The 25,520-nt window shown below is 45.8% G+C and overlaps 1 long non-coding RNA gene across 1 annotated transcript; it reads right to left on the bottom strand.

Moving 5' to 3' along the window:
* Window positions 1-2,600: 2,600 nt before the first annotated feature.
* Window positions 2,601-25,162, bottom strand: LOC129204782 (uncharacterized). The gene is made up of 2 exons (XR_008576494.1): window positions 24,694-25,162; window positions 2,601-2,965 (listed from the first exon to the last, which is right to left on the bottom strand). It is a non-coding gene; the product is annotated as an uncharacterized LOC129204782 (long non-coding RNA).
* Window positions 25,163-25,520: the final 358 nt, after the last annotated feature.

The raw sequence follows: 25,520 nt of genomic DNA, 5'->3' as shown, positions 1-25,520 counted from the left end.
AGGCCAGGGCAACCCGGCACTCTGTGCTATGGGATACCTGTGAGGATGGGAGAAAGGGAGCAGAACAAGCAAGCCCGGTCCCAAAGCAGGCAGCAGGGCTGAGGGATGAGCATGGCCAGGGTAGCTGTGCTCAGCGTCTCACCAGGCATGAGCCACTGGCAGGGCTCCTCTGCAGTGGGAGCTGTGCAGCCGTGATGGTAACTCCCCATTGGGAGATTGCTTCTGAAAAGCAGGTCTGTGTTCAAGGTAGACGAATGATGCCACGAGCTCACCAGTGGCTGCATGGGGGATCTGAGGGCAATCTGTCACCCGCACATTGTGCGGTCTTGCTGCAGCAGGCGGGCACCGTGTGCTGTGAGATGGCCAGAGACTGTGGAGGGACACCTCCTGCCTTTGGTCACAGCCGACAGACAGGGAACCGCTGACCCCAGAGGTTGGACTGCGGAAGAATGGGAGAAGGGGGTTTCTATTTACTTGAAAGATGGAGAAGAGGAGATGAAGACAGCGGCAGTGAGAAGACCCAAAGAGGTTCAGTGACAATTAGGATGACACCATGAGGTGCCAGGGAGATAATGTTATCCTCAAATCTGACACAACAGCATGGTTGCTGCCATGAAACAACACCTTTCACAGCTCAGGGAAGAGGAGAGCTGTCAGCTAGAAATTCATGCAATTAATATATGAGTCTGATGAGGAAGAGAAGGAAGGTGCTGTACAGACAACACAAGATTTACCGACGTATACATCAAGATCGCTTGATAGACAGATCTTTGGATGAGCAGGGTGAAGAACACCTGAAGAAGAGACTGTGGAAAACACCAGCCAGTGGAGGAGGAAGAATAGGCTTGCTGGAGGGCAGGTGGGTACAGAGGACTTGACCAGCTGCTCACACAAGAACAGTAGCAATGGCAACAGAAAGGGACACAACCCTCTGGTGCTGCAAGAGCCAGACCCAGGACAAGAAGTGGCTGACTTAGATTGGGATGATGGATCGTTTTTAGCTCTTCATCATTTCCTATTATCTAGCAATTTTATTTGGGTTAGGAAGTCAGGAAATGCTTCTCTTTTTCAAGCATTATTGCATTTTTATGAGTTATTAATGAAATGACTGTAGGCTCCCATGTGTCTGATACTATTAAACTCTCCATAAGCTTGAAGAAGCAGGCCAGGGTTCCGTGACGTTCAGACTACAGAGGGTACCAGAGATTTTTCCCTTGACTCTTTTTTAATGTACAATAAGTAGAAGTTATAATTGTAACAGGAATGGAAAATATCCAGAACACTTGCAGAAAGCAGGTCCAGTTTAATTTTATCAAACAGTTTGATACAAAATGAAACTCGAATATACTGATGATATATATTGCAAGATAATTCTCCAGCTTAAATAAAATTACTGAGATATCATGTTGAAGAAGCTCTGTGATGTCTTTGAAAATATGCAGAAAGAGAGAGACTAGCATCTTCCATTTCCTGAAATACATGGATTAGAAAAGTCAGTATAAACTTCAGAGTCTGTTTCTTTCATGCAGTAAAACAGAGAGGCTGAGACAGCAGGATCAAAATAGCAAGTAGCCAGCAAGCCAATCTGCAGGCAAAAGGAGGGTTAGGACCAGTTATTAAATACAAAACAGAACATCTTGATTAGGGACTTTCATTATAAAGCTGGAAGAGTTTTGCATACAAACAGCTGCTTTAAACAAACTTGCATTCAGTGAAGCCCACCAGTCAAAAGTTGGGGTCTACAGACTTCACATTGCCTCTGCAATCTACATTCACAACCCCAAGCATATGGCACGGTACAGCACTTAATTCCATAATCACATATTCTTTTTCCATAGGGCTTCCACTGCTTTAACTGTATGCGTGCTTATTCAGCCCAGCTATTTGTCCTCCTTACCCAGTGTGTGGCCTGCAGGCCTGTTTTCCACAAGCAGCCCTGTAAACATCATTACTGAATTTCCTCATGGTCTTACCCTCAAATCAGAGAGCTTCAAAAAAATTGATGCATGTTTCTTCATAGCATGCATGGGACAGGGAATGGTGCTGCCCCATAGTAAAATAGATCAATGTTGCCAGAAGTTTCTTGCTAATTGTGGGTGCCAAAATTAAGGCACTCAGAGCTTAATTTCCCAAAAGTGTTGGCAAGCTTACAGCATTTTATACATTCAGCATGCAGCTCCCATCGATTTCCCCTCCAGGTGTGCGTGCTCAGCACTGCCACAAATATTGTCTACGGGAAAAACATAGCACACAGTGAGTGACAAACAGAGAAAGTCTGAGCGGACTCTACCGCTGCCCAGACAGGGAGGAGCATCCCTCTGCCTCACCTATCAGACACTCCTCGCTGCTCCTGCCGTGACAGCTACACCAGTGACATTGGTGGCACTCAGGGCAGGTGATCCAAAGCAGCTTCCTTCTCCACAGCCTGATTCCTTCTCAGATAAGCCAGCCCTATGTGCTAAAAGAGGCAGAGGTCATACCAAAATACAGTATGTGCTCATGTAACCAGAGAGCAGCAGCATGTTTCTTGAGCACAAGTCAGAGACATTCTTCACGCTTGGCATCTCCTGAGTGATGAACTTTGCAACTTTAACATAATGCATTGCAACAAAAAAAATTTAATCTTTGAACAAAAAATGGAAAAAATATTTTGTCACATGGATTTGTATTGATCACCCATTTTGGCTGCCACAGAAGAGTTGTTAGTTTCAGTCAAGTACTAAAGGTCTGCACTGCAGATGCGCTGCATTAAACAAGCTGTTCTTTTCTTCATAGTCCAGCCACTGTTTAAAGGAAAGGAGGGGAAGGAGTAGGACATCCATTTCAGCTGGGAGTTTCACAGCTATTTGCAGACAACAGATGAATAGGAAGACTGAGGTCTCATGGGTTCAGTTCCAGGGTGCAGCAGTCATAGAGATGAGCAGTTGCACACCATTCTGCTGTTACAGCTTCCCTCACTTTGCTTCTGTAGAGCAAAAGAAAAGAGAAAAAGTATTAATTACAATCCTCCACCTCCATATAAATCCATGAATGATAAGAAACAGGAACAGTCCAGTATCTCTCCTAGACAGATAACAATATATATATTTTCAATGTGAGCCTGGCCATTGAATCTTGGTCATGGTAACAAAAGTGTCTGAAGAAAGGTCAGTTGCATGTAAGTTTAAACAGTAGCCAATACTCTTGGCATGAGTTTGATGCACAGTCGTGGAAAGTAAAAATTGCAATTGATTTTGCTAAGTAGCTATTTCAAAGTAATAGAGGTCTTTCCCGCACTCTCTGGGCAGCATCCGTTTCAGAATGGCTCGGAGACGTTACCTCATTAATTTTAATGAGAAGCCCAGACGTGCGTCTGACACAACCATAAATTGTTCTTTCTGCGCGTGCATGTATGTGTGTGTTTAAAAGAGCTCCCTGTGTTACCCCATGAAGGACCTGACTGTGTTACATGCTGACGTCTGCTATTTAGGCACACGTCATCCTGGCTCCACCACACAGTTCCCTTTTCATGCTTTGGTTGCCCTTTGCGAATTACCTTCGTGCCTCTCCCTGCCATGCCCTGCACACACAGACCTTCTTACGTCTCTCAGAGAGGAGCAAGAGGTCCTCCCACTCCAGACACAACTCTAGATCGAAGCCATACCATCACCCCCAAAATACCCTCGCTCAGACAGTCCAACAGCCATATATTCACGTCAGTCCCACCCCCCGCCCCGCATTGTCTTGACTAAGCCCTGCAGCCTCCAAGGAGCCCTCTCAAACCCTCTTGCAGGGGACAAGTTTAAGGATGGCCCCACACTGCAGGGCCAAGGACGGGCGATGACCCCATCAGCCTCAGGAAGGGGACGAGGGAGGTGAAATACGACAGCTCGCTCTCCTGTTTTCCCCATCTGGCTGCCCACCCCACTCTGCGGCTGACCTTAGAGACACGAATTGCTGACGGAAACCATTGCCAAGGGAAAACCCCCTGCTCAGAATATCCATCGTGGGAGGGATCTGGCTTTGTACCTCCTGTTAAGGAGCGTCGTGGAAAAACGGTGTCCTCAATGCAGCCCATTCAGCAGCAACCGTGAGCTCAAATCCCAAGTGTCTGCTGTGGGCAGTGGGCACTGGGTACTTAAGTGACATTGCCAGACAGTACAACAGTTGTTTGTTCGTGCAGTGATGCCATTTTCTCTTACATAAGTGAAGTGCACAGCAAAAGGTCACGTCCCATGGTACCTGTGCTCCTAAAATGCCTTCCGCCCACGTGCCTGCATTTCAAAGGTGACCCATTTCCCCTTCCAGAAAGATCTTTGCTTCCTCCCTTTCCACAATAACTTTACTCCGTGAGATGCTTACTCCTCCTGGGGAGCAGCTCTGCCTGCATTTCTCATCAAGGCGCTCTGCAGTTCCCTCTCCTCAGCTACTTGCTAAGCGTTAGACCACCACATTCAGCTATGGGCCGTTTTCAACTCAGTTCATCTCCTCATCAAATTTGGACACTACCCTGATCATCTCAGAACAGGGAGGAGATACTTGGTTTTGTTTTTGCAGATTTCACTCAGCAAGTACCCAAAATTAAGGGAAATGTTACCGTTACCATCTCTGTCCTTGTAGGACAATTCTTGCACACAGTTCGTCACTTGAGTACTCCCACCAGTAAGTATATTTATGTTGGTTTTATTCCATCTCAAAACATTAAAGGCCAGCCACCAGCTCTTTAAAAAGAGGTGCTGCATCTGTTCAATGAACGAGTTATAGATCTGCATTTGTAAACTTTGATTCAACCCAGATACTCATGTGACTTAGGCTTTCTCCTCTCTCTGTGTCCGGATTAGCATCTGCCCTTCTGTAAACATCCCATGTAGCTTGGCAACAGAAACTCTTTGTGTCCTGTGTGACCGCATATGACTGCATTGCCATTTTGTCCTAATTATAAAAGTAGAAAGTCTCCTCTGGTACTGACAGTATTTCAAAATTCAAGGGTGTCTCATGCCAATGTCGCAAAGCAGGGTCCTCTCCAGCCTGACTGGGTACATGTAAATGGAAACCTGAAGAACCGCAGGTTTTGTCTCATCATCATACCTATCAGTTCCAAGTCTTTGTCCCCTCAACCACATGTGCATAAATGCACGTTGGTTTTGTATGTCTTTGCCGTTTGCCAAAAGCAGCATACTTTTGTTAAATGAGATGCTTTTATTGAAAGTTTGTAACTAAATCTCCTTTGTCGGATTCATTGTTTTCCGTTGCAATTGCTTCCATGTTTATTGCAAACTAATCTGTCCTCTGCTTTCTGTTTACCCTGGCACTGGGTTTTGTGCCTTGGTATGCATGTTTAAGTAGATTCACTTCCACTGGCTCTCTGCTTGTTAACACTTCCAAGTGCTGGTTTCACTAGATTCCCAAATCTCTGGTGCTACTTGTCAACTCAAGTCCACTTCTAGCAGTAACCTCCCCTTGTGGTCAGTCTCCATGAATCACCCACTCTCAGATCAGCTGCCAAACAGCCATTAATGAGGAAGGTTTAGTTTTAGTCAGCAAGCCGATAAAAAATGGTTGACAGCATCTCCTGACAGGAGGTCTCTTGTACAGTTGCATCTGGGATGTTTCTGAAGGACCAGAGAGTAATCTCCGTCATGCTGGAATGTGCTGCTGATTTCCCATGCATCAGAGATAAAACCTTCTTACTTCTGTTTCTTTGAAATTCCATTTGCTTCTAGACAGGCTCAGACTCAATACAACACAATTCTTTTGATTTCTCACCAGGCTTTTTTTAAGCCTAAGGATTGGATCTAGGTTTAACAGGTTTGTTTCCTTCTAATACTGTACAAGAGTGATGCTGCTGCCAGGGGTCTTGGTGTGGAAGACCAGCCATTCTCACCTGGCACATGGTGTGTGGCAGCATGCAAAGAGTAAACACCATGACCTGTTCAGGCTAGTCGTAGCCAGGGAAGCAGTGGAAAAGCTTTTTCCCCTAACAATTGCTCTTTCTCTGGTCTTGTTTTTTATGTTTTCCTCTTTCCTCCCTCTACCAGGTCTCTGCCTGCTTCCTGTCTTCTTCTCACAGCTTCCAATGTGGTCTCATCTCTTTACTCCCTCAGCTTTGCATTTCTTTTTATCTTTGGCTGACTGTGCAAAATTGCCTCCCATCCAGAGAACAGCAATTCTCTACACGTGGTGAGCTGCTAACAGGACTCTCAACAAAGCGCCCATACGAGCGGCATGATCTTTGCAAGCCCAGCCTTCTGCATCAGATGGAGGGAACCACGTTTTACGGAATACGAACCTCCTCTGCAGCTGAGGTCTGCTGTTTGAGTTTCTATCCCTCGGGTGCAAGTGAATCTGAGCTTAAATGGGACATGTTCTCCAGTTCCTGCTTCTAAAAGTAGAACCCATTTAACTCAGCAGATTGCCCAGCTGGAACAGGCTATTTACAGCTGTACCTGAAGCTATGATAAGATAGTAGATATGTTGTAAATACCTATCATATTATGTTGCCTTTGGTTAGTGTTTGGGATCACACATGAAACAAATGGCGCCAAGGATTGAATAACATCTCAGGGTTCTTTGAAGCAAGCTGGGAATCCCATAGGATTTTTCAAGTTTGTTTATTTTACTGGAAATTTCCTGGGGACCTGGTAAAAATAATCTGGTTGCATGGTAAAAAGCATGCATTGCAGCTGGGTTTCAAGGCAGGGAGTCAGGGTGGGCCATTTTTCCACTTCATTCATTTAATAGGTGTACATTTCATTAAGTGAGATTGGACCTGACATTTATTGGAATTATTAAGGATCTGGGAAAGGAGTGAAGTGGGAGCGCTTAGAATAAGGAAGTGAGCAGAAAACATGTGTGCACATCATGGGGTAAACGAGGACTTGTTCTTCATTCCTCCCTCTGCCCTCTCCCCTTCCCAAAATTTAGTCTGCTTTCAGAGCAGAGAGGAGACAGGTTTCTGCGTGGTTGTCCCGATGTTCTCCCAGATTCTGCTATTGGTGATGGATGGCGAAAGAAAGTGCAGAAAGAGGCTATTGGAACAGGTAGGTATTTGCTTCTGTGGATAAAACCTATGTAACAGAGATGTGAGGCAGGCTGGTCAGGAAAAGAAAAGATTGGCATGGTCATCTGTGTTCCACTGTTGTTAGAGCACAGGGAGGATTTTCCAAGGACGTGGGGTGGAGTTTACAGTGGCTTTTGGGGAAGGGTCAGGGGAAAGACTGCAATCTCCAGATCTTGTTTGAGGATGGGCGATTAACCCTATCTCCTTCTCTGCATCACAGTCCCCACAGTTTACCAAGAAATGCTTGCAGACCCTGACAGCTTGCGTGTGGCAGGAGGCAGCTGAGGTGCTGCTCTCCACCGACTCGCTCCACACAGCATGGCTGCTCTCATCTCCGCTGAAATGCTTTGCAGAAACCACCCCTTGAGTAGGAGTCCTTACGGGACCCAAACGTTGTTGCACTCACAGACCACACACAAGTTGCAGCCACCACTGGATGGTCCATTTGCTTTGTGTTGTTCCTCTTGGAGAGGAAGGAGATCCCATTAAATGCGAAAGCCATGCTCTGCTGTCTGCCCCGGTTTCCGGTCCACATGAGTGCTGTAAGAGGCAGATGGTGTTAACCTTTGGGGCACCATGCAGAGCTCATCAGCATCTGTCCTGAGGTCATTAATAAGGCATACTTCTTTTTTTTTTAAATTTAATTAAGCAGATTTTTCTATTTAATTGCTGGACCCATCCATCCTTTGGCTCTGTGCGTCACTGTGGTTATATTCACACAGGCACTCCCAACCTGAGAAGCTGGAAAAAAGCATCCCCTGATTTACGCCTGAAGCACAGCAGAAGATGTGGTTCTCTCCCCCTAGCAAACCATAATCAAGTTCATATGTGTCGCTTAAATCCACTATTGTCTGTGCATCCAATAACTGCTGCTTGACCCATTAGGTGAAACAACTGCAAAATACTAGGCTCTTCTGGCGCCAGAGCTAGAACCACAGCAGAGCTGCCAGAAAGTTGGGAATATTTATAAGGCAACAAAGTCAGCAGCTGGGCTGTTACTCCACGATTCAGGAGACATGAGCTCCCTTCCAGGTTCGGCCACCGTGCCTTCATTTTCACTCCCACCTTTTGTCCATCGTCTCGGAGGGACAGACTCTCTCCCTCATTAAGAGCTCGTACAGTGTCTAGCGTAACGGGGCCTTGACCCTGTGCAGCCCCAGGCCCTGCCTTCATAAATCAAGTATAAGAATGGGATTACAGCACTGTCACCCGACAGTAATAACATGTGCTCCAGGTCAGAGACACTGAAGGGCAAGAATTGCTCATTAAGGAAAAGAAAAACATGGGATTTTTCGCTTGACATTATCAGGGAAGCATGTTCATTCATGTTTACAGAGTTATTGTAAGAGCTTCCTGCAACACAGACATCCTCTGATGGCAAAAGTGAAACTCTACATAGCTGCTCTAGGCTGACCTCCAAAACCGAACAAAGCCTCCAAGACATGAGGAGGATTTGGGGCCTGGAGGAAAGCCCCGGGCAGCACTAAGCTCTCCGGCTGAGGGAAGCCTCCATGCTACACCAAAGTGCCAGGCGCTCCCAGGCTCCTCAGCTAGGCCAGAGCTGCTGGAAACAAGCCCCAGCCCTGCTGCAAGCCTCCCAGCTCTCCTGCACCAGTGCGAGTGACTGAGGCCCTGAGACTGGACTCGCCCCGCTGCAAAACAGATCTGACCTTTTCCCACTTGGCTCAAAATGTAGTTTGGGGCCAGCGGCAAATTCTTGCTAGCCTCCAGGGAACTCCGGCCAGTACTGGCACCCCAGCATGGACCCCCAAGTGTCTTGGTTTCAGGAAAAAGAGACTTTCTTCTGTAGGTTTGCAACCTGGCTGCAGCCCTGAGAAATTTTGACCCTCCTTTCAAGCAGAGCAGGGAAGGGAAGGAACAGCCTTCTCCTCTGCAGGGCAAAAGCAGGGTCTGAAGCTCCTGCTGAAAGCATTAGCAAGGGACTTAGGGAGACCTGAGTTCAGCTTGGCCAAATCCACTGAATGGTCTGGGGCAGGTCATTTCATCTCTGGTTCCTCTGGTTGTAAAAGAGAAGAAAACTTTTCCCTACCTCAGAGTAAATCCCTTGGTTCTTGTCAAGCACTTAACTACTACAGCAGTGAGGGCCATATAAATTATAATTACACTGAGTGCCTGGTGCTGCTGTCCGGAACTAGCACTTCATTCTTTAGTGCACAAAATTTCTTTTTGGTGGGGAAATTAGCTGCTGCTGCAACCCTAATTAGGTTCCCTGTCTTGAATGACTCATTTCAGCATATAGAAATCAGTTTTCTTTGTCTCTAAAGGAAGCTTGAAATCATGTTTTGGAATTCAAACCAGGTTATATTTGCCCATAACACACAGCCCCCAAAGTCTGGTTAGGACAGGGTGGGGAGCCAAGGGTGTTAAACTTAGAAATGGATTTAATTAACCTTTGCTGTTTATTGCTTGCTTCCAGAGTTCAGCCAGGTTAGGAAAAGAACAAGGAATGGGTCACCCAGTGTTTACACGGGGCTTTTGAAGAATGGCCCAGACACTTATTTCCCCCCCTTGTTTCTTTAAACATTCCGAGTTTAAAGTTGTGGCTTAATTTTGGAGCCAAGGAAGGGGGATGTTGATTCAGAGAATGGTAAATAGGTAGTGGTAGGAGGCAATGTGAACTTCTCTGTGCTACCTTTAACACCAGCATATTCTCAGCTTGCTGCATGCAAGAGGCGGTAGGAGAGCCTCAGCATGAGGGTAACAATTCATTTCCATGCTGCATAGCATTTTGGTCATCTGTCTTCATACTGTTCCCTTGTGAAGGATGTTTTTCACTCACTGTGTAAGCTGGGAGTGTAACAAATCAGTATCTCGTGAATGTTTCAGTAAATGCCAGAGGTACCTTTCCCTGCGAGGTGTCTCTCTGCGCCCTCTTCCATGCAGAGCCTCCGTGCCCTGACCATATGTACATTTCTGATGAGAATGGACAGACCTGCCACATCCTGGGCGAGAGGGTAAAGAAATGTATTAATGCAGTGGGCCACTTTGTTTTGGTCCCAACAAAGTCTTTCTGCTTCTCCATGCCGCATCCACACTCACACGTACATTGGTACAAGCACAGCCAGAGCTCTGCAGCCACAGCGTCCTTTTGGGTTTTCCTGGAAGGGTGAGGAGTGGTCAGCCTAACTGAAGGAAGATGCCATTTACTTCTCTTCTCCCAAATGGGCCATCCTCAAATCATTTTTTCATTGAAAATAAAGTTACTGTGCACAATGTCTCAGAGTGAAAAATTGTTTTTCAGGATTTGATGAGCCTGTTCTATGGTATGGAGCAAGAAGCCACGCAATTTAAATAGCTGTGATAACTATGACAGGAAGCTCCAATAGTGGCTCTAACACTTAGGAGTGACACAGGAAGGTTTGGGAAATGATTAAACCAGCAAATTGCACTGTGAATGGGAAAAAAGAGACAAAGAACTTTTTCAGCCATTGATTTTTACTTTTTTTCCCCCTGGTTACATAAAAGACGAGAGGAGAGGAGAGGAGAGGAGAGGAGAGGAGAGGAGAGGAGAGGAGAGGAGATATGAAGGAAAATAAAGCACACATAAAAAGAAAGAGGAATTTTACACACTTCAAAAAGCAGTGTTTTGAGTTCAATATGTGACAGATTCCTTCCCTGAAGACCTTATATTGGATTTTTGGATGGTATGAATCTATTTACCTCCATTGACTTTGGTGAAGTCACAGTTATTTACATTAGTTGGGAATCTTGTCCCATAAACTATTGAAATAGAAGAAGAAAAAAAGAACAAGGAGGTCACTTTGAGATACGGACATTACACAGGACAAGGTTTTGACCTCAAATGCTGTTTTTAGCGACAGCAATGTCAGTCTGCAATAACTCCATCACGTTCCACCAGGCGTTTCAACAACTACAAGAGATGATCTTAGACTGGGAATTCAGTAGGGTATAGGCACAAACACTGTTGTACAGAAAGAAATGCCCTGCAAACAGGAAGGAAATGGCTATAGAAAACAGAAAGGAAAATAATATTAAACATCAGAGCATCCACACATCTTTCACAGGCTGCCGGAATGTAACTCCCTCTAACAATCACCCAGAAGATAGCCCACTGTTTTGTAATGATTGCAAGCTGTGCATTGAGCTGGAAGCAGAAAACAGAGGGTCCTCCATTAGGGTGGGTGTGATGTCTGCAGATGTGCTTTGCCTTTTAACCTTGGAAAGAAAGAACGAGCGAGAGAGCGAGAGCAAGAGCACAAGAGGGAGGGCTGGAGGGAGGGAGGGAGGGAGGGAGGGAGGGAGGAAGGAAGGAAGGAAGGAAGGAAGGAAGGAAGGAAGAGTGGATGACCTTTGTGACAACCCTGAGCCATGAAATGCTGATTCTGATTGACTCAAAGAAAGAATGAACATCTTTCTGGTAAAGTAAACTCAATGAAACAGGGAGGAAAGATGGTTTTGTGGTCACAGGACAACTCAGAAGACAGTGAGCCAACACTTGCTCCTTCCACAGAAACAGAAATGGGAATATTTCATTTGTCTTTGTTGATCTGTACTGTAATGGGAGTTGAGATGATCTCTCATTACGCTTTTGGACAGCGTCTGTGAGAGTGAAACCTCAGTCATGGCAAAACACTTCTGGAATCCAAGTGAAGACGAAGATGTCATGGAAACTTGGATCTGGACAATCCAAAACATTCCTCCAGCCTTGCAGTGGAAGGCCATGGAGATACTGCATGACAGTGAGTGGCAGTATTTGCAAAACAGAAGGGGATGCAAGCAAGCTTGCTCCTTTCTAATTATGGAGGAGAACAGAGTTGATTCAGCCTTAAATGGCCCCTGGCACAGGAACATCCAAAGAGAAAATTTCCACTTGGACTGAAATATTGACTCATTGGTGGAAGCCAAATTCTTCAGCAGATTAGATAGACTGATAAGATTTTTCAGATCTCCTTTGGCATGGAAAGCCCAGGGTTGAACACCTTCGATATATTTATTGGGCAGGTTCCAAAACATTTCACTGCACAGATGCTAGAAACACTGTAAAAATTGAAGTGTCTACTGATGATATAATTATCTGGGACAGAGCTGTCACTGAGTATCAGGAATTAATTCAGCATGCGCTTACTGAAGTTGCAAGTGGGGAAAGGTTTCAATTAAACAAAATGCAGTTTCAGTTAAAAAAAAAGAAAGAAGAAAGAGAAAGAAACAATTAATTATTACAGATGCTGATCTTAAAATGATAAATTTAATGTTCTGGCTCTCATACGTGTCGTGTCCGTAAGTTCATGACAAGGTTTTCACAACCTGTGTGAAATGACTTCCCAAACACTGCCAAGGTAGAGTAACAACACAACAAGTTTAACCATTTGTTGCATGTACTGATATTTTTCTAGGTTGCGTTTTTTGGGGCCTATTAAAAGCAACCAAGTTCTACACAGATGCTTCAAGTGGTGACTCATGAGCTCTACTTCACCCAACATGTTGCACGACTGGGTAGATGCCTGTAGCGCATGCAGAGAGCAACGGAGGTAAGAAAGCAAATGCTTGCACAGCTTAAGAAAACAATGCTAGGTCTTGCACACAGTTGTCCTGATTTGCCCAAGTCTCCCAAGGGTCATAAACAAGGAAAGTAGACAACAGTTCCCTCTGGAACTGGAAGAGCACACTGTGAGCCTTGAAGTGATGACCCAGGATATGATTTAGTCACAGCAGACATGCTGTTGAGAGCATATGCTCCACTTGTCAGCACATAACCTGATGATGTGGAACAAGCAGGAACAGCTCATGCAAACACAGTAAAAGCATCATGTGCTGCATCTCCTGAGACAGGGGAATCCTCCAAGAATGAAATACAGCAAGCATCAGTGCACACAACAACTGAAAACTCATGTACACACTTACTCCCTGTATGTGCACATGCTCCTGGGATGACAGAAGCAGAAAGCAGGTGAAGCGGATAAGGAGGGTGTACATAGCTGTGTCTAGCTATTTCTGCATTCAATTTGAGTCAGGGGCCAGCTGACCCTCTGACACAAATCAGCCCAGCCGCACTGAAACCTAAGCCAACAAGACATTTTCTGCTGGTGCAAGTTGGCATCGGTCCACTGACAAAAGCAGATCTCATCCTTGGATGATGTGAAGCAGTGTCATCCCACTAAAGTCAGTAGACCGATAACCCAGCCTTGGCTCCAGAGAAAGTCAACAGAGCAGCAGCAATCATCAGGAGCTGAGATCTTGGCCCCTTCCCTTTTGTTTTACAGTAGATTAGGAAGACAGAGCTCTCCAAAAGACCAGTGAGGCGCACTGACAGCGGAGAGGAGGGGAAGGGGAGGCAGGGAGCCAAGGTAAGGAGCTTTGCTGGGCTTATTAGTGTGGGCTCTAAGCTGATGCTGCCAGAGCCAGCAGTGGAACAGGCAAGGAGGAGGCAGGTCAGGAGGCTGAGTGGGCAGCTGCCGCAAGGGGGAAGACACAGGGCATCGAGGGACCAGCCACAGGCTGGGTGAGAAGGCAGCGGACCCAGGGGATGGGGCCAAGAGGAGGAGAAGGGGGTGAGGCTCAGCCACAGAATGAATAGTGGAAAGGCATCCACTGTCCTCTGACACATCCGTGATGTAACGGCAACAGCTTCACCACGGGGCTTTTCTTGCTCCGTCATTGTGCTTCTTCAGCGAATTTGCTGATGTGCTGAATTTAGAAAAGCTGTCTTTAAAAAGAGAAAGAGGGAGATGGGGTTTCAGTAGAGGTGGTACCACCTAATGCTGAAGTTGCCTAATACTTCTTATTAAAAGGCTGTTTTCAGTTACTTATAACTTTGTCACACTAACCATCTGGTCTGCAATTCCCCATGCTGCGTGTCTGCCTCAAGCTGAATTTGTTTTGTTCATTTGTTTTTGCATTTCTGCTTAAGTGGTGCGGCTGTTTCTGAGAACAAGGACAAGAAAAATGCATTGTTTCCATCATGGTGAAACATTCTTACTGGTCTGTGACTCCCATGCCTCAGAGCAGGCACCCAAATACAGGGCTGCCCTCATATCAAGGATGTGCTCTTAGGAGCTTCATTACTTCTACCCCTGTCTGGCCACCTTATAAACCTCAGAAAAGCCAACATTTGCATTTTGACTGCAGAAGAGGCAAGTCAAGCACTTGTTCTTCCTGAAGGTTTCCTGAATATCACTCCTGGGTTTGTGCCCCATCTCTTCCAGCTCGTCTGTGCCACCATGCAGGAGATATAGGTGCACACATGGGTCCCTGCATGGGGACATGAGGATCAAGCAGGATTGCCTCTGCCACCACTCCTGCTGAGATCTCTGGCTGTGAGAGGACTGTATCCACTCTGCCTTTGAAGGCAGAGGTAAGTGGAGACACAAACTGGAAGGAGTTGGGGGGTAGGAACGAAAAAAAGCATGAGGCACCAGCCAGAGCTGAGACAAGCTGAAGTATGAGTGAGAGAAGGAGCAAGACGAGGGGAAGGGACTACCATGGTACATGGGGGTACATCACTCATGATCTAAGTGGTAGAGCAGGAGCATAAAAGCTATAGAAAGTTCTTCTTTGGAGAGTCTGTGCCTGTACACCTCAATGTCCCTTGGCAGCCCAGGCTCCAACACCAAGCCCAGCGTGCTCCTGTCCCTGCAGTCTGTGGGGCGATTGGGCTGCTACCCTCCCGTCACCTCAGGTGGCAGAGGACAGCAGATCTCTTGCTCCCGATCCCCTGGTGACCTGTGCCAGGGTCAGCCCATCTCCGCACTGCACACTCTCTAAGAGAGAAAGCACTGAAAGTTTGTTGTGGTTCCCCCCCATAAGTCTGTGCAATAGCACATGGAGAACTATGTTAAAGGAACATTATGACTGCACAGCAGTGTGAGGAAATCATGGTCCGCAGGCTTTCCGTACAGCATTAATTCATCTCCTTTGTGCCTGTGTGTTATAGTACAGCCTTTAATTACATGATCACGTAGCATTTTGTTGGGTTTTTCCCACAGGACCCCTGCATCCTTTATTGCCAAGCTGGAGGGGTGTGTAGGAAATGAGGAAGGGGATTGGAGGTAGCGAAGAGATGATCTGGTCATTAATGCAGCTGAATGCTGCCTAGCCCTGCTCCTACCACTGACTCCTTGTGTGCTACTGGCAAGTCACTTAAATAAGCATTTTCTAAGTTGGCCACTACCTCCTGTTCTGCTTGCCAAGCTATGGACACCTGGGGCCAGACTGGCAAAAGTGCTGAGCGTTCTGCATTGCAAGCAAAGTTTCTGGGAGCTGTGCCTTCCATGTGAAATTATGGAAGTCCCTAGTGCTAAAGGTTCAAGAAATCCTGGCCACTCTTCGAAATTCCCTGCCCCACACTCATACTCTTCAGTTGAGGTTGTGTGTTGCCCCTGGAGGTAGTTCATAGCAGGTGATCACAGCTTTGCCAGTGATTCCCTTTGGGTGGCTTCATTATCAAAACCTGCTAATAAGGATATTCTTGGAGCAGCTTAGCTCATCTCTCTTCTGTCATCTCAGCTTCATGTCCTGCCCGAAGAGGTTTTCAAGTCCTCATTTTATTTACTCACAAACCTTCCACAATATTAGACTTTCTGGTCTACACACCATTCTCCCTCCCTGCTCTCCTCCCTAGTCCTCTCAACACTTTTTATTTTTATTTTTCTTGTTCTTTGCTCTCAGTAAGTGCCCAGCTCTCACATTCACAGAAAACAATTGGTTTTGTTATATATCTGCAACTTTGTCTTTCACAATAGTCAGTTGGAGGGTAAATTCTCTGCAGATTTAAGTAACATGCCAACATCTAAACATATACAGCACACACACACACAAAAAATCAAAAAAAAGCAAACTTGTGTAGCTATAAAGTGAAGAGCCAGAGGTAGTGGCCCCAACTCTAATGTCTTTATCCTCATTCCTCTTTGTTAAAATGGAAGCGGTACTAGCTCCTTCCTCTTTTTGTAAGGGCTGCGGTAAGGGGAAATCTGTTCATGTTTGTGAACTGCTCAGATTTAGAGTGAAAGTGTCACAGGAAAGCCCATGAGGACATGTAATCGGTTTGTGCTCTAGGCAGAGCTTAAGTGGTGTTTAGTAAATAAGGTCTGAGGTCAAGTGATGAGAGTAAGAAGAAATTCTGAGCAGTTACCCAGTGAGTACACTGACTATCTCTCCTATACAGGGATGATCCTATGACTGTGACACAATACAGATACATATAGAAGTTTGAATTAAGGTATGAAGAGCAATCATGACTTTAGCATTTCTTACTTCTGAGCATTTTATGTTTTCAACCTCTGTCATTTTTAAACGTCATTATTAAGAGGCAATAAGGACATAGATAATATAAACGTAAGTGCCCATCCACCTGAAATACTATGCAGAGAACGCATTTAGAAAAGAATTACTTGGTTGTCCATTTGTCCTCTGTGACAGTATAGAACAGGACTTTATAGGATACATGCCACTACCTACTTTTGAAAGCCCCAGGCAAAGAGCCTGGGGAGATATTCATATTCTTCTGCATTTAACTGTTCACTTTTTCAGCATGATATTGATGTTACATTTTTTCCTCAACCCCATTTCCTCCCCTTTTATACTTTTACATACAATCAAGCACCATGTTAAAGACTCATTGTCCTGCCTGCTCAGAAACCAGTAAGTGTGAACAGGTGCTCCTACAAACACAGACAGCCAATACATAGTCAAACCAGGCAGGTTCGGGTTGTTGTCCCATTGCACTCTTCAAAAACCCAAACAGGCTTGGAAGATTCCTCCAGGCCCTCAGTCCCTGCTATTGCTTTGCTTTGAAGACCATCAAGGATATCACCATTTCCCTCGTTCGGCAGGCCACTGATTTCAGAGCCGTATCGTAACTTCCTCCTCCTGTTTCGTGCGCTCTTTGTGCCAGCACGACCAAACTCCACTGACCGTCCTTGTGGCCATATGGCATGCCAAAATCTTATCAAATCTGCTCCATGTATTGGTCCACCTATTATCTTCCATTTGTTGAGCTCCACATCTGGCTTTAACCAGCACACTCACAAGTTCTTTCAATATCACATCTGCCAAGGTTTTTCTTCCCTCCTCATAAGCTGTGTATTTTGGTTTGATTAATAGATGTTTGTTTTGCGGGGGTTTTTTCGAGATGAAATGGGGGTTTTTTTGGCTAGCTTTCTGCTCCTCCAAAGTCACATTGTATTTGTTCTCTGCCTAAACTTGCATTTGCAATTCAGTCCAGTTAAATAGCATTGGTTAATGCCATTAATGGGCTTTTAACTCCCCGCAACCCGATTAATAGTGGAGATATTAAGTACACCCAGAAGTAATTGTTTACAAAAGCATCCACGTGATTTAGAAGCATGAGTCCTGTCAAATGTCTCCGCGTCAGCTTTGCCTTTGAAAGTGAACTTCACAGTCTGGCATGGACCCAGAGATCTGGGAGCATGCTCTTTTGCGGTGGGGGAGAGTTACAAGCTTCTCCCTCTGTAGCAGGACATTGGAGTAAGCATCAAATCAGAGCTGATTTGTGTACATTGACATTGTTCCTTCCCTCCCTGACTGCTAGCAGTTTTTACTAGACCTTATTTTCTGCCTTACATCCTGTTGAGCCACTCTTTTTGTTTTGTCCTTGTGTTTTTAAGAAAGCAATGGGGACTCTTCGTCACTTCAGGCTCCATCTCATTTATGCATGGATAAGCTCTCCAGTACTACTTGTTTTCACAACCTCTTTTTCTAAAATCCTTTCATCTTTCCTTGGCAGCAAGAACTCCCTTCAAATTCCTCTTGCATGTACCCTTTCCCTGCAGCAGGTATGACTGAGCATTCAGATTTGGTTGCTTTCCCTACAGCAATGAATATTAACATACATAAATAAATGCACGTATTTATGCAGGAGCCAGACAGGTATCCACAACAGATAGTGCTTGCTGTGTTCCTCTAATGCTCTGTTTTCTAATAAGCTTCACAAATGTCTTATCTCAATTGAGCCACCCTCAGTTTGCTTTCAGATCCCTGTATGGGCCAGTCCTAATTCTGAGGGAAGAACAAGACTAGACACCTAGCTTCTTTCCCGGGCTTCTCCTTCAGGAAGAAATTGTTTACACCTCAGCACATCTGAATAATTTCCCAGAACAGCGGCTAGCTACTTGGTGCTAATTCATCGCAGCAGGAGCCACACAGCTCCATCTCACTTATTGCACAAAAGCACTGAAGCTCCAGGGTCCCAAATCGTGCTCCCACTGTGAGTTCTTCCCAAACATTCATCAAAGGATGAGGGTCTACCTTTCCAGTCAGTCTCCACAGAATTAAATTGCTGCAAAGCTTCCCGTTGGCGTTCCCTGACCTCAGGTCAGCACTGACCACCTTAAAGAGCAAACAGGACTTTTGCATGCATCCCCTTGCTGATGCCCTGCAGAACCTTGCTCAATTGCATTGCACTCACCACCGGAATTAGAGGTATGGAGCTAGTGGTCCCTCCATACAGAGATGATTCCCGTACCAGCTCTGAACAGTGAACTTGCCTTGTTCCAGACATCATGTTAAGTCTGAATGACATTCATCAATGATTCAGCAGAGACTTAATGGCTTTTGGCTGCTGCTTTCTTGTTGTTTGCATGGCAAAAGAATGCCATCTATCATCATTCGGGGGCCTTGCCCATGCTGGCTTGCTCTGAGGTTTGCTGTTTGACACAAACTGAATTTTCAAGGGATGATCATGCTGGATGAGCGCATGCTTTTGGCTCCTCATGCGGCAGGAGAGGAGTGGTTGCCTGTCTGTAGGCAAATACACAATGTCCTAGCAGAGCTGCTTCCCTCTACCACTGACAACTTTTAGCCACCAGACCACTTGAAAAGACCAAGGTACAGGTATGAAAGGAGAGGAACCTCCAAAGTTTCTCCAGGGAGCAGGGAAGGATGGGATGCGAATGGTCCCTGCACCAGTTCTCCGTTTCCCTACTATATATAACTAGATATTACAGAAGTGTACTGTTTAGAAGCCACAAGATTTCCCATCAGCTGTTCACACAGATGGCAAGGATTGTCTTTTATATATATATAAAAAATATATTAATATAATGTTAATATGAAATTATATTAATATTTTATATAAATATAGATATATAAATATATATCTATATGTAGATATTATATCTAAAGCCCAGTGCAAGAGGGACGGATCTCACTCAGATCAGGACCCTCTGGGTGCAACGTGGTTAGGAGCACTATGTCGGGCACTGTTTTACAGTAACTCAGCACCTCCTGTTGCCCTGCAGAGAGGGAGACCACTTCAGTGAATCCTGCTTGGTGGAAATTTAGTGTGTTCAAAGAAGCTTGAGGAGATGGTAATCTGGAGTGGCCTTTTAGCACATGGTTAGAGGGTGGAATTAGACCCACACCCATCTCATGGCAACTACTGTGAGAGAGAGGGACAGAGTTAGCTGGGGGCGGGGGAGGGGGGGGGGGGCTCAAGTGTCATTTGGTACCTGGTGAATGTGAAACATGGACTAGTCAAAGGGGGGATGGAGAACCACAGAATGCACCCAAGGAGCAACGCTGCTGGACTACACGCTGCTTCCCCATGGGCGCCTGCCAAGCACAGCCCTGCCTGATTTCAGACACCCTGCTGTGGGTGTGTTTTCAATAAAACAAAAGAGAAAAGGGCTTTCTTTCAAGAAAAAAACACCCACAAAGAAATTGAATAAATGCTATTTAAATCCTCTGTCTCCTTTTCATGAGTTTAATACAGAACACAGGTCCATCTCAAAGTCCAGCACACCACAGAGGGCCTCTGAGACCACCTCTGCAGGAGACCTGTCTCTGATACAGCCCCATCCACAAAACCCTCTGAAGCACTCCATGCAAAGGCAAACTGGCAACTGGCTTTGCTGGGGATAAAAAGTCTGTGTTTCTCTTGCTCATTAAAAGCCCTTGGGTTTTGCTGAAAGACTTCTGTATTTAGCCAGGAAGTGAAGCACCACTTGTTCTCCTGCACAAATGCTATATTTCTGTGGGGAAGCAGAAACCAGTTAACAGGAATGAGACTGCTCATGAAGGGCCCAGCCTTCCTCTGCCCAAGGGCATCAAGGGCATGCTTGTGCACTGCAAACATGCGCTGTGGTTGGGTAACATGAAAGCTCTGGGGCCCTCAGTTTCCCTGTCAGATAATGGTCTGACACTTATTTAGAGGTTGGTTCAAGGGGGAGGGGGTGCAGTGTGGGAGCTCTAAGGAGGCTCTCTGTCTTCTTGGAGCACTGGAGAACCTCAAGAAAGCAGTTGGATGGATGAGAGGTGTCAGTGAGGCACCTGACAATGGAGAGCATGACTTCTTCCATAACCACCACCATCCTCTCTAGGGCAGGTTTATAAACTGCAAGGACCTATCTACCTCTGCATCCTCCCAATTGCTATGAAGTCTATTAGCATGATCATTATTATTATCCAGGAGTACTTTGCAAACACAAGGTGAAGATTAAGCTCCAGTTGTAATGAACTCTGCATCAGCTGTACAAACCTGTCTCAAGAACAGATAGACACAATGGAGCAAGGGCATAAGTCACAGCACGGTACTGAGGGTGGGAGGGGGAAAATCAGGAAGGTCAGAGTGGTTGGATGATAAGAGTCGGCACATTGGTCTCAATGGCACGTTTTGTCTCTGATGGTGCATAACTCACATGTGAGTTGTCCCTATGGATATCAGCCAAGCTTCACCTCTGTTGTCTTCTCCTTTCTTCACCTCTCACTGTGACTTCTACTGGAAGTGAAATTCAGATCACACTAAGATCAAGGGAAAAGAAAAACTGGGACTTGGGTGTTTACAGCTTACCGTGTTTACATTTATGTCAATGTCCTAACCAGTGGTTAGGTGGACATCTGCCAATGTGTGCAAAGACATATCGAAGAAGTTTGTCCTGCAAGTTGAAAGATGGTTTAAGAAAAAAAACACATGGAGGTCTGTAAACAGGAGAGCTCAGGCTGAACCATTAAGAGTTGGCCAGTCATTAGGAATACAGCAGCACCCTGATGGCCATAGCAAGACAGAGAGGAGATCATTAGCAATTCAGTTCCTCAATGTGTGGTGAGGGGAGATATCCCCTGAAAGTCATTGCTGAAGTTAGTGGACCAGGGAAGTCTGAAGAATGGCATTACTACCAAGGCATGATATCCTCAGGTGGTACAAATTAGTGTGGCTTCACTAAAAAGTTAGATGATGATCTGTACTAAATTTTTTTTTTTTTTTTTTTGCTGGTTCAGTGTTGTGAACTTTTACCACAAGCAGAACTCTACCCTGTTGTTGTTTCGATAAGAGACAGAGGATGTTTCGCAAAACTTTGTGGCAGAACACGTAACGCTGGCCAGAGGGCTGTCAGATTTGCAAAACTGGGTGAAATGTTGCAAACAGGCAGACTGGCGCCATTGGAGAGCAATTCCGAAAAACAAATTCCCGGACACTTCCCACTTTCTGCCAGGCGCCCAAACACCCTCCAGATATGCTTTTAACAAATGCTCCTGCATCCCAAATGCTGTCTAGCCTCCAGAACCTCAAAGCATTGCCCCAGCATTTGTGAAAGGATATAAATAGTGAATATAGAACGTTTATATTAAAAAAAAAAAAAAAGCCAGAGGTTTGACTATAGGCATTTAAAAAAAGTATTGGCTTTGCAGGAAACTTGCCATCCCATGATGCCAATGACCGAAAATGCCACCAATATGTCCCTCTGAGGGGCCACCCAAAATGTCTGAGTAGATGGCCATGCCATTGTGTGATTCCTTAAAATAAAATGACTATAATTGTGGTTAGGCTTTAGCTATCCAGGAGCCACATGAAAGAACATAAAAGCCACAGAATAACTTAGCTACATTGTCTACTGGGGCTTTGCCAGGGCTATTTCTGAGATGATGAAATCTCTATCTCTGCAGAACTTATGCTCAATTTCAGGTTCCCAGTTCTCTGATTTACCTTGCCTGGAAATCAGCTCTATCACCTTGAATTCACTGGTGTTTGTTCTTCTGCAGCCAAATCCTATCATGGAAATGTAGTTAAGGATAAGCTGTTCTCTGGCACCAACCTTGCTCCGGAGGCCCAAGTCCCACCCCAAACCCAATGCAGTCTAAAGAAGAGGCGGTCTGTTCCAGGACATTGCATAGGAATGCTTGGCTGTCCTGCTGAGTCACCCTGACAGAAGGAACCTCTGCCATGCAAAGGTATGCAGTTACTTTTGCTTGGTGCCTCATCACGTGCAAAGCCAAGCCAGCTCACCCAAGTATAGGAAGGGGAGGCAGGGAAGAGCTGCAGTTTGTGATGGGAGCAGCACAAGGTGATGGCCGTGCCAGTAAAACTCTTCCAAAGTCTTTAATTATCTGCTACCGCGTGGCTTATGCTCTTGACTGCTTTTCAAATAACAGAGCTGCAGCAGCAGCAGAATAAGTAAGAATTATTACTTACAACTACAGTTTACACATTAGGAGACACATCTAATGCTGAGAGACACAGAAATGAGGATAAACATTTTGTCTTGCAAGAGAACTGGTGGAATCTCTGCATTTGGGAGGAAACTCAGGAAAAAGAGGGATGGTACAAAAATCTTGGGTCTATACATGGGGCATTTGAGAACTTTTTTTCAGTCCTTCCTTCCCCCAGAGACTGCAAGCAACCATGAAAAAAAAGCTGTTTCCAGGGGTGACAAAGTGACTTAGGACCCTAAACCTGCACTTCAGAAATGGATTAGGGGGAGGGGTTTCAGCAGGAGAAGTTTCTAAGGCCCATCAGGTTTTGAAAATAAGTCTTGGGTCCTCAGAGATTTAAACCTATTGTTTAAACACCGTAATGCCCACTTTTTAAAGCTGCGGAAGTTCTCACTCCTGCCTCCATGTTCATACCCTGCTCCCATTCCTCTGCAGAGCTATGCTGGCACTGTGATCCTGCCAGGCAGCTGCAGCAGCCTTTGTGCCCTGCTCTTTGCATATCATTCCTAAGTTATTAGAGGAAAGTCGGCCAGTGAGCAGAGTCTAAGTTATTAGGTTCAGAGTCGGCAAGTACAGTAGCAGTGTAAACAGCAGACATGTCTAGAAGCTCCAGTGCCGTCCCCTCTGTTTCCAAGGCTCGTGCTTCTCTGCCGTCCTGAATTTCTGAATAGTTTCAAAGCTGATGCCAGCCCTGTGCTACCCTGGCAGAGCAGGTACAACCCCATGCACTAACCTAAGAGTTTTGGTGGCTGAGGAAGGAATAGCCTGCATACATCATCTGCCTGTATTGATAGTAAAACCTTCTCAAGCTGCCCCGCTGATACATGGCCAGCGATTAAAGGCAGCAGGAGAGAGGGACACCAAATGCCCTACCCCACACAGAGCACATTTGCATATTCCAGCATTTGCTTAGCCATGATAATCCCCAGTTAGCAAATCCCCAAGGTGATGCTCAGGTAAGGTTGAGAAGGAGGGTCCATGTCCCAAAAGGAGCTGTTGGGGTTTCTAAGTCGTTCAAAGAGCCTGATCATATGTTCATCTCCTCTTTCCTCTTTTTCTTTTGAGTTGTGCTTTCATTCCACGTTACTTGAGTTACAGGTGCTTGTGTGCTGATGTTTAAACCTGTCATACTGCCTGTCCCTGCTAAAGTCATCTGGCTCATGAAGCCCCCTTGGAAAAATGTGTTGATTTTCTGACACATTTCAGCATGGACCCCACACACCCACCTGGAGCCCGGGCTGGGACTATGACCTGACACACTGTTCCAGGCATGGAAGGGTAAGGGGGCAGGACCCCCCCCAGTTCACAATGCCCTGATCAGAAATTACACACCCAGACAGGCAATGAGGTCATGCAGTGCACATCTTTGCCCACTGCTGTCCAGGGGATCTCTTTCTGCTTCCATCTCCCCTCCGCAGTCACAGATAAATGTGTCACGACGCAGCTGAGGAGGCACCTTGCTAGTGCTCCCCTATCTGGGTGGAAGGCAGACAAGTTTCCTGCCAACTCCAGATGTCCTGCTATAATGCAGCAATTTTAACTTTTATGTAAAACTAGTTTCTAGACACCTATGCTGATGAGGAAAACTTGACAACATGAAAGGTAACAGCTTGAAAACTGAAAGGCAAATAAATCCCCCTGCCCCAATTACCTTTCTTCTGAGTGCCCATGCTCTTTAAGGCAAACCTCCAGGAGTCTGACCTGTGGACATGGGACAGCTTAGGCTGGTGATAGCACATAAGCAGCACTCAGGCATTGTGCTGTCCTGTACAGAGGTGAATGTGCTGGCAAATAGGAAGGCAATGCATAATGTGCTGTGCTAATTATATACACGCCTGTAACCAGGGAAGGGCCTATGTACATGCCAGTGCCTGGAAAAGCCTGGAAAGACAGGCATGATATGCAAAACCGAGGTTCCTTCTTTCCCCTCTCTTCTCCATTCAAGGCACTTACACAGAACACAATTAAGGATGGTATTTATTTATTTCTTTGAATGAAAAAGAAAAACTGTGCTTGTGATTTGGGAGGAGAGCTGCCAGAAGAGGAACTGGAGCCCTTCCAATACCTCACAGTCTAGTAGTTAAGCATTGCCTGAATTGGGCACCGGGGAATCTTGAGTCCTGCTTTCTTCCACTCACTGGTTTATAACTCTTGGCATTTAAAAAGGCACCTTGTAAACATTTATTTCATTGTTCTTCGGTATATAATTGAGTCATTTGTTGGCTTACCTTGTTAGAGGGAGGAAAGCACCCTGCAAGGGGAAGTTTTCTGTTTTCCCAGCTCTTCCTCGCCTGCTGGGGTGCACCAGCAGCTTGGTACCTTCCATTTCCTGCCAGCTACTTTCCAGCTGCCTGTGAAGTGGGGGAGGTCACTTTGGAGAGGGTCTTCTCTCTGTATTGCCAGATCTTCCCCCACCTGCACTGCACCTGCTTCTTCTTCCCACATCAGTGGTGCTCAGCCAGCTGCTGTGCCAGCCCAGCCCCAGTCCCACCTCCCAAGTGAGCCAAGCCAAGACCTTCCACACAGCTGGTTCATGTGGGGCTAGCGTGGAGGTGTGGTTGCCTCCTCCCAGCCCTCCCTGCTGAGATATGCAGTTGCTAGTCTCAGTGGCGATGCTCTGAAGTTTGCCCAGTTATTCAGCATGTCCCTGCTATCCACGTGAGGGTGGCATACGCATAATGTTGTCCCCAGCGTGCCTGGGGTTGGCTGGCTTCCTACTCAAGTCAATGTGATTTTATTTTTTTAATGTTTCGCTATTAATATTACTTGCATTTAATGCACAGGCCAAGGCTTGTTTGATGCTGTGGCAGAAGCCCTGCCTCTCTGTTACACCTTATGTACAAAGTTAGTGGAGCTCTCCGCTGCGTTCCAATAAGGGACTGAGCAGCAAATCTGCAGGTTAATCATTTATCGCTGTGTGAACCTGCTGAATAGCAAATATGCTAGAAAGGGGAAAGGAAAGGGCATGGCAAGAGATTAACTGAGGACAGTCAAAAGTCAGTCAAAGAGGAGTGGGGATGAGGCTGGAGAGGTCAGGTGGCAAACAGGAAGGCTA

This window comes from Grus americana, chromosome 3 (assembly GCF_028858705.1).
Source record: "Grus americana isolate bGruAme1 chromosome 3, bGruAme1.mat, whole genome shotgun sequence".
In the NCBI taxonomy this organism is placed as follows: Eukaryota; Metazoa; Chordata; class Aves; order Gruiformes; family Gruidae; genus Grus; species Grus americana.
Note: the sequence above shows the minus strand (reverse complement) of the source record. Positions and strands in the feature narration are given on the sequence as shown.